This window comes from Puntigrus tetrazona, unplaced genomic scaffold (genome assembly GCF_018831695.1).
Source record: "Puntigrus tetrazona isolate hp1 unplaced genomic scaffold, ASM1883169v1 S000000499, whole genome shotgun sequence".
Classification (NCBI taxonomy): Eukaryota; Metazoa; Chordata; class Actinopteri; order Cypriniformes; family Cyprinidae; genus Puntigrus; species Puntigrus tetrazona.
In genome coordinates this window covers 369,936-382,141 of record NW_025048139.1, presented here as the reverse complement: position 1 = coordinate 382,141, position 12,206 = coordinate 369,936, and the positions used below count along the sequence as shown (strand labels likewise).

Here is a 12,206-nt window from a genome sequence, read left to right as displayed (position 1 = left end):
GCACACAAGAGCTCCAGGAGTTTCTGTAGTGTAGTGGTCATCATGTTTGCCTAACACGCGTAAAGGTCCTCGGTTCAAAACCGAGCAGAAACATTGCTTCTTGTTTTGCGAGAATTCTTAATGTCTTTGCGACGTTCCAGGTAAATCATGGTCAAAGTAGAGAAAGGAGGCAAGTTTCAAGTTCCAGTAGTGTAGTGGTTATCACGTTCGTCTCACACGCGAAAGGTCCCGGTCTGAACCGGGTGGAAACACAGCACAGTCTTTATTGCTATCTGTAAAGAAATGGCCCCCAGATAAAAGGTTTTTCACTCTGAGAAGGCTTTTATCTCATAGTAGGTTAAAAGGAACTCAAGGAACTCAAGGAAGTCTGCCTTGTCAATCTGCTGTGAAGCTGTCCAATTTTCCTGACAGAGCACAGCACAAGCTCCAGTAGTTTCTGTAAAGAAATGGCCACCTGATAATAGGTTTTTCACGCTACAAAGGCTTTTAACTCTGAGTAGGTTAAAGCAGGAACTCAAGGAACTCAAAGAAGTCTGCCTTGTCAATCTGCTGTGAAGCTGTCCAATTTTCCTGACAGAGCACAGCACAAGCTCCAGTATTTTCTGTATAGAAATGGCCACCTGATAAAAGGTTTTTCACGCTACAAGGCTTTTAACTCTGAGTAGGTTAAAGCAGGAACTCAAGGAGTCTCAAGACAAGTCTGCCTTGACACGTGTGTGGATTTCACGCAGCTTGTCAATCTGCTGTGAAGCTGTCCAATTTTCCTTGACAGAGCAAAGGTAAAAGGTTTTTCTGCCGCTCTAATCTGTGAAGGCATTTCTTTACACAGGTGTGAAGAAAAATATTGAGTCACTCTAGGCTGTGGTAACTGCCAGGCCAGCAGAGTCTGTGCTAGTATCCAAGTAATTTTCAACAAAGCACAAAAGAAATGACCACTGTGGATTCTCAAAAAGCAGTTCTGCAGCTCCTGCTGTGAACTTAAGGAGGTCTTCTGTGCAACACGTGTGGATTTCTGTAGTGTAGTGGTCATCACGATCGCCTAACCCGCGAAAGGCCCTCGGTTCAAAACTGAGCAGAAATATTTCTTCTTGTTTTGCGAGAATTCATAAAGTCTTTGCGACGTTCCAGGTAAATCATGGTAGAGAAAAAATCAAGTAAGTTTCAGCAAGTAGTGTAGTGGTTATCACGCTTTACACGCGAAAGGTCCCCGGTTGAAACCGGGTGGAAACAGGACACACTCTTTTTTTGCTATCTGTAGAAATATGCCCCCAGATAAAATGTTTTTCACGCTAAGAAGGCTTTTTTATCTCCACATAGGTTAGCAGCAGGAGTCTCAAGCTGTGAAGTCTGAATTGTCAATCTGCTGTGAGGCTGTCCAACTTTCCCTGACAGAGCACAGCACAAGCTCCAGGATTTTCTGTAAAGAAATGGCCCCCAAATAAAAGGTTTTTCACTCTAAGAAGGCTTTTATCTCCAAGTAGGTTAGAGCAGGAACTCAAGGAAGTCTGCCTTGTAAATCTGCTGTGAAGCTTTCCAATTTTCCCTGACAGAGCACAGCACAAGCTCCAGTATTTTCTGTAAAGAAATGGCCCCCAAATAAAAGGTTTTTCACTCTAAGAAGGCTTTTATCTCCAAGTAGGTTAGAGCAGGAACTCAAGGAAGTCTGCCTTGACACATGTCTGGATTTCACGCAGCTTGTCAATTTGCTGTGAAGGTGTCCAATTTTCCCTGACAGAGCACAGCACAAGCTCCAGTATTTTCTGTAAAGAATAGGCCCCCAGATAAAAGGTTTTTCACTCTATGAAGGCTTTTATCTCGAAGTAGGTTAGAGCAGGAACTCAAGGAAGTCTGCCTTGACAGGTGTCTGGATTTCACGCAGCTTGTCAATTTGCTTTAAAGGTGTCCAATTTTCCCTGACAGAGCACAGCTCCACAAGCTCCAGTAGTTTCTGTAAAGAAATGGCCACCTGATAAATGGTTTTTCACGCTACAAAGGCTTTTAACTTTGAGTAGGTTAAAGCAGGAACTCAAGGAAGTCTGCCTTGTCAATCTGCTGTGAAGCTGTCCAATTTTTCCTGAAAGAGCACAGCACAAGCTCCAGTATTTTCTGTAAAGAAATGGCCACCTGATAAAAGGTTTTTCACTTTAAGAAGGCTTTTATCTCCAAGTAGGTTAGAGCAGGAACTTAAGGAAGTCTGCCTTGACACGTGTGTGGATTTCACGCAGCTTGTCAATTTGCTGTAAAGGTGTCCAATTTTCCCTGACAGAGCACACCACAAGCTCCAGTATTTTCTGTAAAGAAATGGCCACCTGAGGAAAAAGGTTTTTCACTTTAAGAAGGCTTTTATCTCCAAGTAGGTTAGAGCAGGAACTCAAGGAAGTCTGCATTGACACGTGTGTGGATTTCACGCAGCTTGTCAATTTGCTGTGAAGGTGTCCAATTTTCCCTGACAGAGCACAGCACAAGCTCCAGTATTTTCTGTAAAGAAATGGCCACCTGATAAAAGCTTTTTCACGCTACAAAAGCTTTTAACTCTGAGTAGGTTAAAGCAGGAACTCAAGGAAGTCTGCCTTGACGTGTGTGTGTGGATTTCACGCAGCTTGTCAATTTGCTGTGAAGGTGTCCAATTTTCCCTGACAGAGCACAGCACAAGCTCCAGTACTTTCTGTAAAGAAATGGCCACCTGATAAAAGGTTTTTCACACTACAAGGCTTTTAACTCTGAGTAGGTTAAAGCAGGAACTCAAGGAAGTCTGCCTTGACACGTGTGTGGATTTCACGCAGCTTGTCAATCTGCTGTAAAGCTGTCCAATTTTCCCTGACAGAGCAAAGGTAAAAGGTTGTTCTGCCGCTCTAATCTGTGAAGGCATTTCTTTACACAGGTGTGAAGAAAAATATTGAGTCACTCTAGGCTGTGGTAACTGCCAGGCCAGCAGAGTCTGTGCTAGTATCCAAGTAATTTTCAACAAAGCACAAAAAGAAATGACCACTGAGGATTCTCAAAAAGCAGTTCTGCAGCTCCTGCTGTGAACTTAAGGAGGTCTTCTGTGAAACGCGTGTGGATTTCACGCAACTTGTCAATCTGCTCTAATGGTGTGTAATTTTCCCTGACAGAGCACAAGTAGAGCTCCAGGAGTTTCTGTAGTGTAGTGGTCATCACGTTCGCCTAACACGCGAAAGGTCCTCGGTTCAAAACCGAGCAGAAACATTGCTTCTTGTTTTGCGAGAATTGTTTGAGAAGAATTTAATGTCTTTGCGACGTTCCAGGTAAATCATGGTAGAGAAAGAAGGGCAAGTTTCCGTAGTGTAGTGGTTATCACGTTCGCCTCACACGCGAAAGGTCCCCGGTTCGAAACCGGGTGGAAACAGGCACAGTCTTTATTGCTATCTGTAAAGAAATGGCCCCCAGATAAAAGGTTTTTCACTCTGAGAAGGCTTTTATCTCATAGTAGGTTAAAGAAGGAACTCAAGGAAGTCTGCCTTGTCAATCTGCTGTGAAGCTGTCCAATTTTCCCTGACAGAGCACAGCACAAGCTCCAGTAGTTTCTGTAAAGAAATGGCCACCTGATAATAGGTTTTTCACGCTACAAAGGCTTTTAACTCTGAGTAGGTTAAAGCAGGAACTCAAAGAAGTCTGCCTTGTCAATCTGCTGTGAAGCTGTCCAATTTTCCCTGACAGAGCACAGCACAAGCTCCAGTATTTTCTGTATAGAAATGGCCACCTGATAAAAGGTTTTTCACGCTACAAGGCTTTTAACTCTGAGTAGGTTAAAGCAGGAACTCAAGGAAGTCTCTGCCGTGTTGACACGTGTGTGGATTTCACGCAGCTTGTCAATCTGCTGTGAAGCTGTCCAATTTTCCTTGACAGAGCAAAGGTAAAAGGTTTTTCTGCCGCTCTAATCTGTGAAGGCATTTCTTTACACAGGTGTGAAGAAAAATATTGAGTCACTCTAGGCTGTGGTAACTGCCAGGCCAGCAGAGTCTGTGCTAGTATCCAAGTAATTTTCAACAAAGCACAAAAGAAATGACCACTGTGGATTCTCAAAAAGCAGTTCTGCAGCTCCTGCTGTGAACTTAAGGAGGTCTTCTGTGCAAACACGTGTGGATTTTTCTGTAGTGTAGTGGTCATCACGATCAGAGCCTAACCCGCGAAAGGCCCTCGGTTCAAAACCGAGCAGAAATATTTCTTCTTTTTCATTTCTTCTTTTTTTGCGAGAATTCATAAAGTCTTTGCGACGTTCCAGTAAATCATGGTAGAGAAAAAGAGCAAGTTTCCGTAGTGTAGTGGTTATCACGTCAGCTTACACACGTGAAAGGTCCCCGGTTCCTGAAGGGTGAAACAGGCACACTCTTTTTGCTATCTGTAGAGAAATGGCCCCCAGATAAAATGTTTTTCACGCTAAGAAGGCTTTTATCTCCACATAGGTTAGAGCAGGAACTCAAGGAAGTCTGAATTGTCAATCTGCTGTGAGGCTGTCCAACTTTCCCTGACAGAGCACAGCACAAGCTCCAGTATTTTCTGTAAAGAAATGGCCCCCAAATAAAAGGTTTTTCACTCTAAGAAGGCTTTTATCTCCAAGTAGGTTAGAGCAGGAACTCAAGGAAGTCTGCCTTGTAAATCTGCTGTGAAGCTTGTCCAATTTTTCCTGACAGAGCACAGCACAAGCTCCAGTATTTTCTGTAAAGAAATGGCCCCAAATAAAAGGTTTTTCACTCTAAGAAGGCTTTTATCTCCAAGTAGGTTAGAGCAGGAACTCAAGGAAGTCTGCCTTGACAGGTGTCTGGATTTCACGCAGCTTGTCAATTTGCTGTGAAGGTGTCCAATTTTCCCTGACAGAGCACAGCACAAGCTCCAGTATTTTCTGTAAAGAATGGCCACCTGATAAAAGGTTTTTCACCTGAAGGCTTTTAAAGTAGGTCTTTTCACGCTACAAAGGCTTTTAACTTTGCTTAAAGGTTAAAGCAGGAACTCAAGGAAGTCTGCCTTGACAGGTTTCTGATTTCACGCAGCTTGTCAATCTGCTGTGAAGCTGTCCAATTTTTCCTGACAGAGCACAGCACAAGCTCCAGTATTTTCTGTAAAGAAATGGCCACCTGATAAAAAGGTTTTTCACGCTAAGAAGGCTTTTATCTCCAAGTAGGTTAGAGCAGGAACTCAAGGAAGTCTGCCTTGACACACGTGTGTGGATTTCACGCAGCTTGTCAATTTGCTGTGAAGGTGTCCAATTTTCCTGACAGAGCACAGCACAAGCTCCAGTATTTCTAAAGAAATGGCCACCTGATAAAAGGTTTTTCACTTTAAGAAGGCTTTTATCTCCAAGTAGGTTAGAGCAGGAACTCAAGGAAGTCTGCCTTGACACGTGTGTGGATTTCACGCAGCTTGTCAATTTGCTGTGAAGGTGTCCAATTTTCCCTGACAGAGCACAGCACAAGCTCCAGTATTTTCTGTAAAGAAATGGCCACCTGATAAAAGGTTTTTCACGCTACAAAAGCTTTTAACTCTGAGTAGTTAAAGGTTAAAGCAGGAACTCAAGGAAGTCTGCCTTGACACGTGTGTGGATTTCACGCAGCTTGTCAATTTGCTGTGAAGGTGTCCAATTTTTCCTGACAGAGCACAGCACAAGCTCCAGTATTTTCTGTAAAGAAATGGCCACCTGATAAAAGGTTTTTCACACTACAAGGCTTTTAACTCTGAGTAGGTTAAAGCAGGAACTCAAGGAAGTCTGCCTTGACACGTGTGTGGATTTCACGCAGCTTGTCAATCAATCTGCTGTGAAAGCTGTCCAATTTTCCCTGACAGAGCAAAGGTAAAAGGTTTTTCTGCCGCTCTAATCTGTGAAGGCATTTCTTTACACAGGTGTGAAAAAAAAATATTGAGTCACTCTAGGCTGTGGTAACTGCCAGGCCAGCAGAGTCTGTGCTAGTATCCAAGTAATTTTCAACAAAGCACAAAAGAAATGACCACTGAGGATTCTCAAAAGCAGTTCTGCAGCTCCTGCTGTGAACTTAAGGAGGTCTTCTGCAGAACGTGGATTGCTGTGTGGATTTCACTCAGCAAGCTTGTCAATCTGCTGTAATGGTGTGAAAATTTTTCCTGACAGAGCACAGCACAAGCAGCAGTATTTTCAGTAAATCATTTCCTCAGTTTTGTAGTTTTTGTCATCAGGTTAAGCATTAACTCAAAAGTCTGTTGTCAAAAAAAAGTCCTTGGTTCAAAACCGAGCAGAAAGTAAGAAGCACAGCTTCAGCAGGCTTTTTGAGAATTCTAATGTCTTTGCGACGCTCCAGGTAAATCATGCTAGAGAAAAGAAGCAAGTTCTGTGTAGTTGTAGTATCAAGAAGTCTTGCATCAATTGTCAAGCAGCTGACAGAGAAAGCTTGAAATCTGTCAATTTTCGGTGGAAGCACAAGCACAGCAGCTTTATTGCTATCTGTAAAGAAATGGCCCCCAGATAAAAGGTTTTTCACTCTAAGAAGGCTTTTATCTCAAGTAGGTTAGCAGGAACTCAAAAGCAGGAACTCAAGGAAGTCAGCTTGTCAATCTGCTGTGAAGCTGTCCAATTTTTCCTGACAGAGCACAGCACAAGCTCCAGTATTTTCTGTAAAGAAATGGCCACCTGATAAAAGGTTTTTCACACTCTAAAAGGCTTTTAACTCAAGTAGGTTAAAGCAGGAACTCAAGGAAGTCTGCCTTGAGTCTGTGGATTTCACGCAGCTTGTCAATCTGCTGTGAAGGTGTCCAATTTTTCCTGACAGAGCACAGCACAAGCTCCAGTATTTTCTGTAAAGAAATGGCCACCTGATAAAAAAGTTTTTCACGCTACAAAGGCTTTTAACTCTGAGTAGGTTAAAGCAGGAACTAGAGCAGGAACTCATCTGCTGAAGTGTCCAATTTTCCTGACAGAGCACAGCACAAGCTCCAGTATTTGTGGATGAAGCACACCTGACGCAGCTTTGTCAATTTTTGCTGTGAAGGTGTCCAACTTTTCCCTGACAGAGCACAGCACAAGCTCCAGTATTTTCTGTAAAGAAATGGCCACCTGATAAAAGGTTTTTCACTCTAAGAAGGCTTTTATCTCCAAGTAGGTTAGAGCAGGAACTCAAGGAAGAAGTCTGCTTGACACGTGTGTGGATTTCTGCAGCTTGTCAATTTGCTGTGAAGGTGTCCAATTTTCCCTGACAGAGCACAGCACAAGCTCCAGTATTTTCTGTAAAGAAATGGCCACCTGATAAAAGGTTTTTCACGCTACAAAGGCTTTTAACTCTGAGTAGGTTAAAGCAGGAACTCAAGGAAGTCTGCCTTTGTGTGTGGATTTCAAGCTTGTCAATTTGCTGTGAAGCTGTCCAATTTTTCCTGACAGAGCACAGCACAAGCTCCAGTATTTTCTGTAAAGAAATGGCCACCTGATAAAAGGTTTTTCACGCTACAAGGCTTTTAACTCTGAGTAGGTTAAAGCAGGAACTCAAGGAAGTCTGCCTTGACACGTGTGTGGATTTCACGCAGCTTGTCAATCTGCTGTGAAGCTGTCCAATTTTCCCTGACAGAGCAAAGGTAAAAGGTTTTTCTGCCGCTCTAATCTGTGAAGGCATTTCTTTACACAGGTGTGAAGAAAAATATTGAGTCACTCTAGGCTGTGGTAACTGCCAGGCCAGCAGAGTCTGTGCTAGTATCCAAGTAATTTTCAACAAAGCACAAAAGAAATGACCACTGTGGATTCTCAAAAAGCAGTTCTGCAGCTCCTGCTGTGAACTTAAGGAGGTCTTCTGAAACGCTGCTGTGGATTTAAGGAGGTCTTCTGTGTAATTTTCCACAGAGCACAAGTGTCCAGGATTTCTGTAGTGTAGTGGTCATCACGATCGCCTAACCGCTGAAAGGTCCTCGGTTCAAAACCGAGCAGAAATATTCTTCTTCTTGTTTTGCGAGAATTCATAAAGTCTTTGCGACGTTCCAGGTAAATCATGGTAGAAAAAAAAGAGCAAGTTTAGAGTGGTGTAGTGGTTATCGTTTTCTCCTCACACTGCGTGAAAGGTCCAGTTCCCCTGGGTGGAAACAGGCACAGTCTTTTTTGCTATCTGTAGAGATATGGCCCCAGATAAAAATTTTTTCACGCTAAGAAGGCTTTTATCTCCATAGGTTAGAGCAGGAACTCAAGAAGCAGGAACTCAAGGAAGTCTGAATTGTCAAGCTTGTCTGCTGTGAAGCTGTCCAATTTTCCCTGACAGAGCACAGCACAAGCTCCAGTATTTTCTGTAAAGAAATGGCCCCAAATAAAAGGTTTTTCACTCTAAGAAGGCTTTTATCTCCAAGTAGGTTAGAGCAGGAACTCAAGGAAGTCTCAAGGAAGTCTGCCTTGTCAATCTGCTGTGAAGCTTTCCAATTTTCCCTGACAGAGCACAGCACAAGCTCCAGTATTTTCTGTAAAGAAATGGCCCCCAAATAAAAGGTTTTTCACTCTAAGAAGGCTTTTATCTCCAAGTAGGTTAGAGCAGGAAGCAGGAACTCTGCCTTGAAGTCTGCCTTGACACATGTCTGGATTTCACGCAGCTTGTCAATTTGCTGTGAAGGTGTCCAATTTTCCCTGACAGAGCACAGCACAAGCTCCAGTATTTTCTGTAAAGAATAGGCCCCCAGATAAAAGGTTTTTCACTCTATGAAGGCTTTTATCTCGAAGTAGGTTAGAGCAGGAACTCAAGGAAGTCTGCCTTGACAGGTGTCTGGATTTCACGCAGCTTGTCAATTTGCTTTAAAGGTGTCCAATTTTCCCTGACAGAGCACAACACAAGCTCCAGTAGTTTCTGTAAAGAAATGGCCACCTGATAAATGGTTTTTCACGCTACAAAGGCTTTTAACTTTGAGTAGGTTAAAGCAGGAACTCAAGGAAGTCTGCCTTGTCAATCTGCTGTGAAGCTGTCCAAGCTGTTTTTTTCTGAAAGAGCACAGCACAAGCTCCAGTATTTTCTGTAAAGAAATGGCCACCTGATAAAAGGTTTTTCACTTTAAGAAGGCTTTTATCTCCAAGTAGGTTAGAGCAGGAACTCAAGGAAGTCTGCCTTGACACGTGTGTGGATTTCACGCAGCTTGTCAATTTGCTGTAAAGGTGTCCAATTTTCCCTGACAGAGCACAGCACAAGCTCCAGTATTTTCTGTAAAGAAATGGCCACCTGATAAAAGGTTTTTCACTTTAAGAAGGCTTTTATCTCCAAGTAGGTTAGAGCAGGAACTCAAGGAAGTCTGCATTGACACGTGTGTGGATTTCACGCAGCTTGTCAATTTGCTGTGAAGGTGTCCAAATTTTCCTGACAGAGCACAGCACAAGCTCCAGTATTTTCTGTAAAGAAATGGCCACCTGATATAAAGCTTTTTTCACGCTACAAAAGCTTTTAACTCTGAGTAGGTTAAAGCAGGAACTCAAGGAAGTCTGCCTTGACACGTGTGTGGATTTCACGCAGCTTGTCAATTTGCTGTGAAGGTGTCCAATTTTCCTGACAGAGCACAGCACAAGCTCCAGTACTTTCTGTAAAGAAATGGCCACCTGATAAAAGGTTTTTCACACTACAAGGCTTTTAACTCTGAGTAGGTTAAAGCAGGAACTCAAGGAAGTCTGCCTTGACACGTGTGTGTGTGTGTGTGGATTTCACGCAGCTTGTCAATCTGCTGTAAAGCTGTCCAATTTTCCCTGACAGAGCAAAGGTAAAAGGTTTTTCTGCCGCTCTAATCTGTGAAGGCATTTCTTTACACAGGTGTGAAGAAAAATATTGAGTCACTCTAGGCTGTGGTAACTGCCAGGCCAGCAGAGTCTGTGCTAGTATCCAAGTAATTTTCAACAAAGCACAAAAGAAATGACCACTGAGGATTCTCAAAAAGCAGTTCTGCAGCTCCTGCTGTGAACTTAAGGAGGTCTTCTGTGAAACGCGTGTGGATTTCACGCAGCTTGTCTTGTCAATCTGCTCTAATGGTGTGTAATTTTCCTGACAGAGCACAAGTAGAGCTCCAGGAGTTTTTCTGTAGTGTAGTGGTCATCACGTTTGCCTAACACGCGAAAGGTCCTCGGTTCAAAACCGAGCAGAAACATTGCTTCTTGTTTTGCGAGAATTCTTAATGTCTTTGCGACGTTCCAGGTAAATCATGGTAGAGAAAGAAGGGCAAGTTTCGTAGTAGTGTAGTGGTTATCACGTTCGCCTCCTCACACTGAAAGGTCCCCGGTTCTGAAACGGGTGAAACAGGCACAGTCTTTATTTTTCTGTAAAGAAATGGCCCCCAGATAAAAGGTTTTTCACTCTGAGAAGGCTTTTATCTCATAGTAGGTTAAAGAAGGAACTCAAGGAAGTCTGCCTTGTCAATCTGCTGTGAAGCTGTCCAATTTTCCCTGACAGAGCACAGCACAAGCTCCAGTAGTTTCTGTAAAGAAATGGCCACCTGATAATAGGTTTTTCACGCTACAAAGGCTTTTAACTCTGAGTAGGTTAAAGCAGGAACTCAAAGAAGTCTGCCTTGTCAATCTGCTGTGAAGCTGTCCAATTTTCCCTGACAGAGCACAGCACAAGCTCCAGTATTTTCTGTATAGAAATGGCCACCTGATAAAAGGTTTTTCACGCTACAAGGCTTTTAACTCTGAGTAGGTTAAAGCAGGAACTCAAGGAAGTCTGCCTTGACACGTGTGTGGATTTCACGCAGCTTGTCAATCTGCTGTGAAGCTGTCCAATTTTCCTTGACAGAGCAAAGGTAAAAGGTTTTTCTGCCGCTCTAATCTGTGAAGGCATTTCTTTACACAGGTGTGAAGAAAAATATTGAGTCACTCTAGGCTGTGGTAACTGCCAGGCCAGCAGAGTCTGTGCTAGTATCCAAGTAATTTTCAACAAAGCACAAAAGAAATGACCACTGTGGATTCTCAAAAAGCAGTTCTGCAGCTCCTGCTGTGAACTTAAGGAGGTCTTCTGTGCAAACGTGTGGATTTCTGTAGTGTAGTGGTCATCACGATCGCCTAACCCGCGAAAGGCCCTCGGTTCAAAACCGAGCAGAAATATTTCTTCTTGTTTTGCGAGAATTCATAAAGTCTTTGCGACGTTCCAGGTAAATCATGGTAGAGAAAAAAGAGCAAGTTTCCGTAGTGTAGTGGTTATCACGTTCGCCTTACACGCGAAAGGTCCCCGGTTCGAAACCGGGTGGAAACAGGCACACTCTTTTTTTGCTATCTGTAGAGATTTGGCCCCCAGATAAAATGTTTTTCACGCTAAGAAGGCTTTTATCTCCACATAGGTTAGAGCAGGAACTCAAGGAAGTCTGAATTGTCAATCTGCTGTGAGGCTGTCCAACTTTCCCTGACAGAGCACAGCACAAGCTCCAGGATTTTCTGTAAAGAAATGGCCCCCAAATAAAAGGTTTTTCACTCTAAGAAGGCTTTTATCTCCAAGTAGGTTAGAGCAGGAACTCAAGGAAGTCTGACATTGTAATCTGGATTTGTCAATCTGCTGTGAAGCTGTCCAATTTTCCTGACAGAGCACAGCACAAGCTCCAGTATTTTCTGTAAAAGAAATGGCCCCTGATAAAAGGTTTTTCACTCTAAGAAGGCTTTTATCTCCAAGTAGGTTAGAGCAGGAACTCAAGGAAGTCTGCCTTGACTGTGTGTTGGATTTCACGCTGCTTGTCAATCTGCTGTGAAGCTGTCCAATTTTCCTGACAGAGCACAGCACAAGCTCCAGTATTTTCTGTAAAGAAATGGCCACCTGATAAAAGGTTTTTCACTCTAAGAAGGCTTTTTTATCTCCAAGTAGGTTAGAGCAGGAACTCAAGGAAGTCTGCCTTGACATGTCTGGATTTCACGCAGCTTGTCAATTTGCTGTGAAGGTGTCCAATTTTTCCTGACAGAGCACAGCACAAGCTCCAGTATTTTCTGTAAAGAAATGGCCCCCTGATAAAAGGTTTTTCACTCTATGAAGGCTTTTATCTCTGAGTAGGTTAGAGCAGGAACTCAAGGAAGAAGTCTGCCTTGACAGGTGTCTGGATTTCACGCAGCTTGTCAATTTGCTTTAAAGGTGTCCAATTTTTCCTGACAGAGCACAGCACAAGCCAGTAGTTTCTGTAAAGAAATGGCCACCTGATAAAATGGTTTTTCACGCTACAAAGGCTTTTACTCTTTGAGTAGGTTAAAGCAGGAACTCAAGGAAGTCTGGAAGTCTGCCTTGTCAATCTGCTGTGAAGCTGTCCAA

At 43.1% G+C, this 12,206-nt stretch overlaps 6 non-coding genes across 6 annotated transcripts; all 6 read left to right on the top strand.

Moving 5' to 3' along the window:
* The first annotated feature begins 19 nt into the window (after positions 1–19).
* On the top strand, positions 20–93 carry trnav-aac. The gene has a single exon. It is a non-coding gene; the product is annotated as a tRNA-Val (tRNA).
* A 3,041-nt stretch (positions 94–3,134) lies between these two features.
* On the top strand, positions 3,135–3,207 carry trnav-aac. The gene has a single exon. It is a non-coding gene; the product is annotated as a tRNA-Val (tRNA).
* Positions 3,208–3,294: 87 nt separating this feature from the next.
* On the top strand, positions 3,295–3,367 carry trnav-cac. Its single transcript has one exon. It is a non-coding gene; the product is annotated as a tRNA-Val (tRNA).
* A 6,629-nt stretch (positions 3,368–9,996) lies between these two features.
* Positions 9,997–10,071, top strand: trnav-aac. Its single transcript has one exon. It is a non-coding gene; the product is annotated as a tRNA-Val (tRNA).
* An 879-nt stretch (positions 10,072–10,950) lies between these two features.
* Positions 10,951–11,023, top strand: trnav-aac. Its single transcript has one exon. It is a non-coding gene; the product is annotated as a tRNA-Val (tRNA).
* Positions 11,024–11,098: 75 nt separating this feature from the next.
* Positions 11,099–11,171, top strand: trnav-uac. The gene has a single exon. It is a non-coding gene; the product is annotated as a tRNA-Val (tRNA).
* Positions 11,172–12,206: the final 1,035 nt, after the last annotated feature.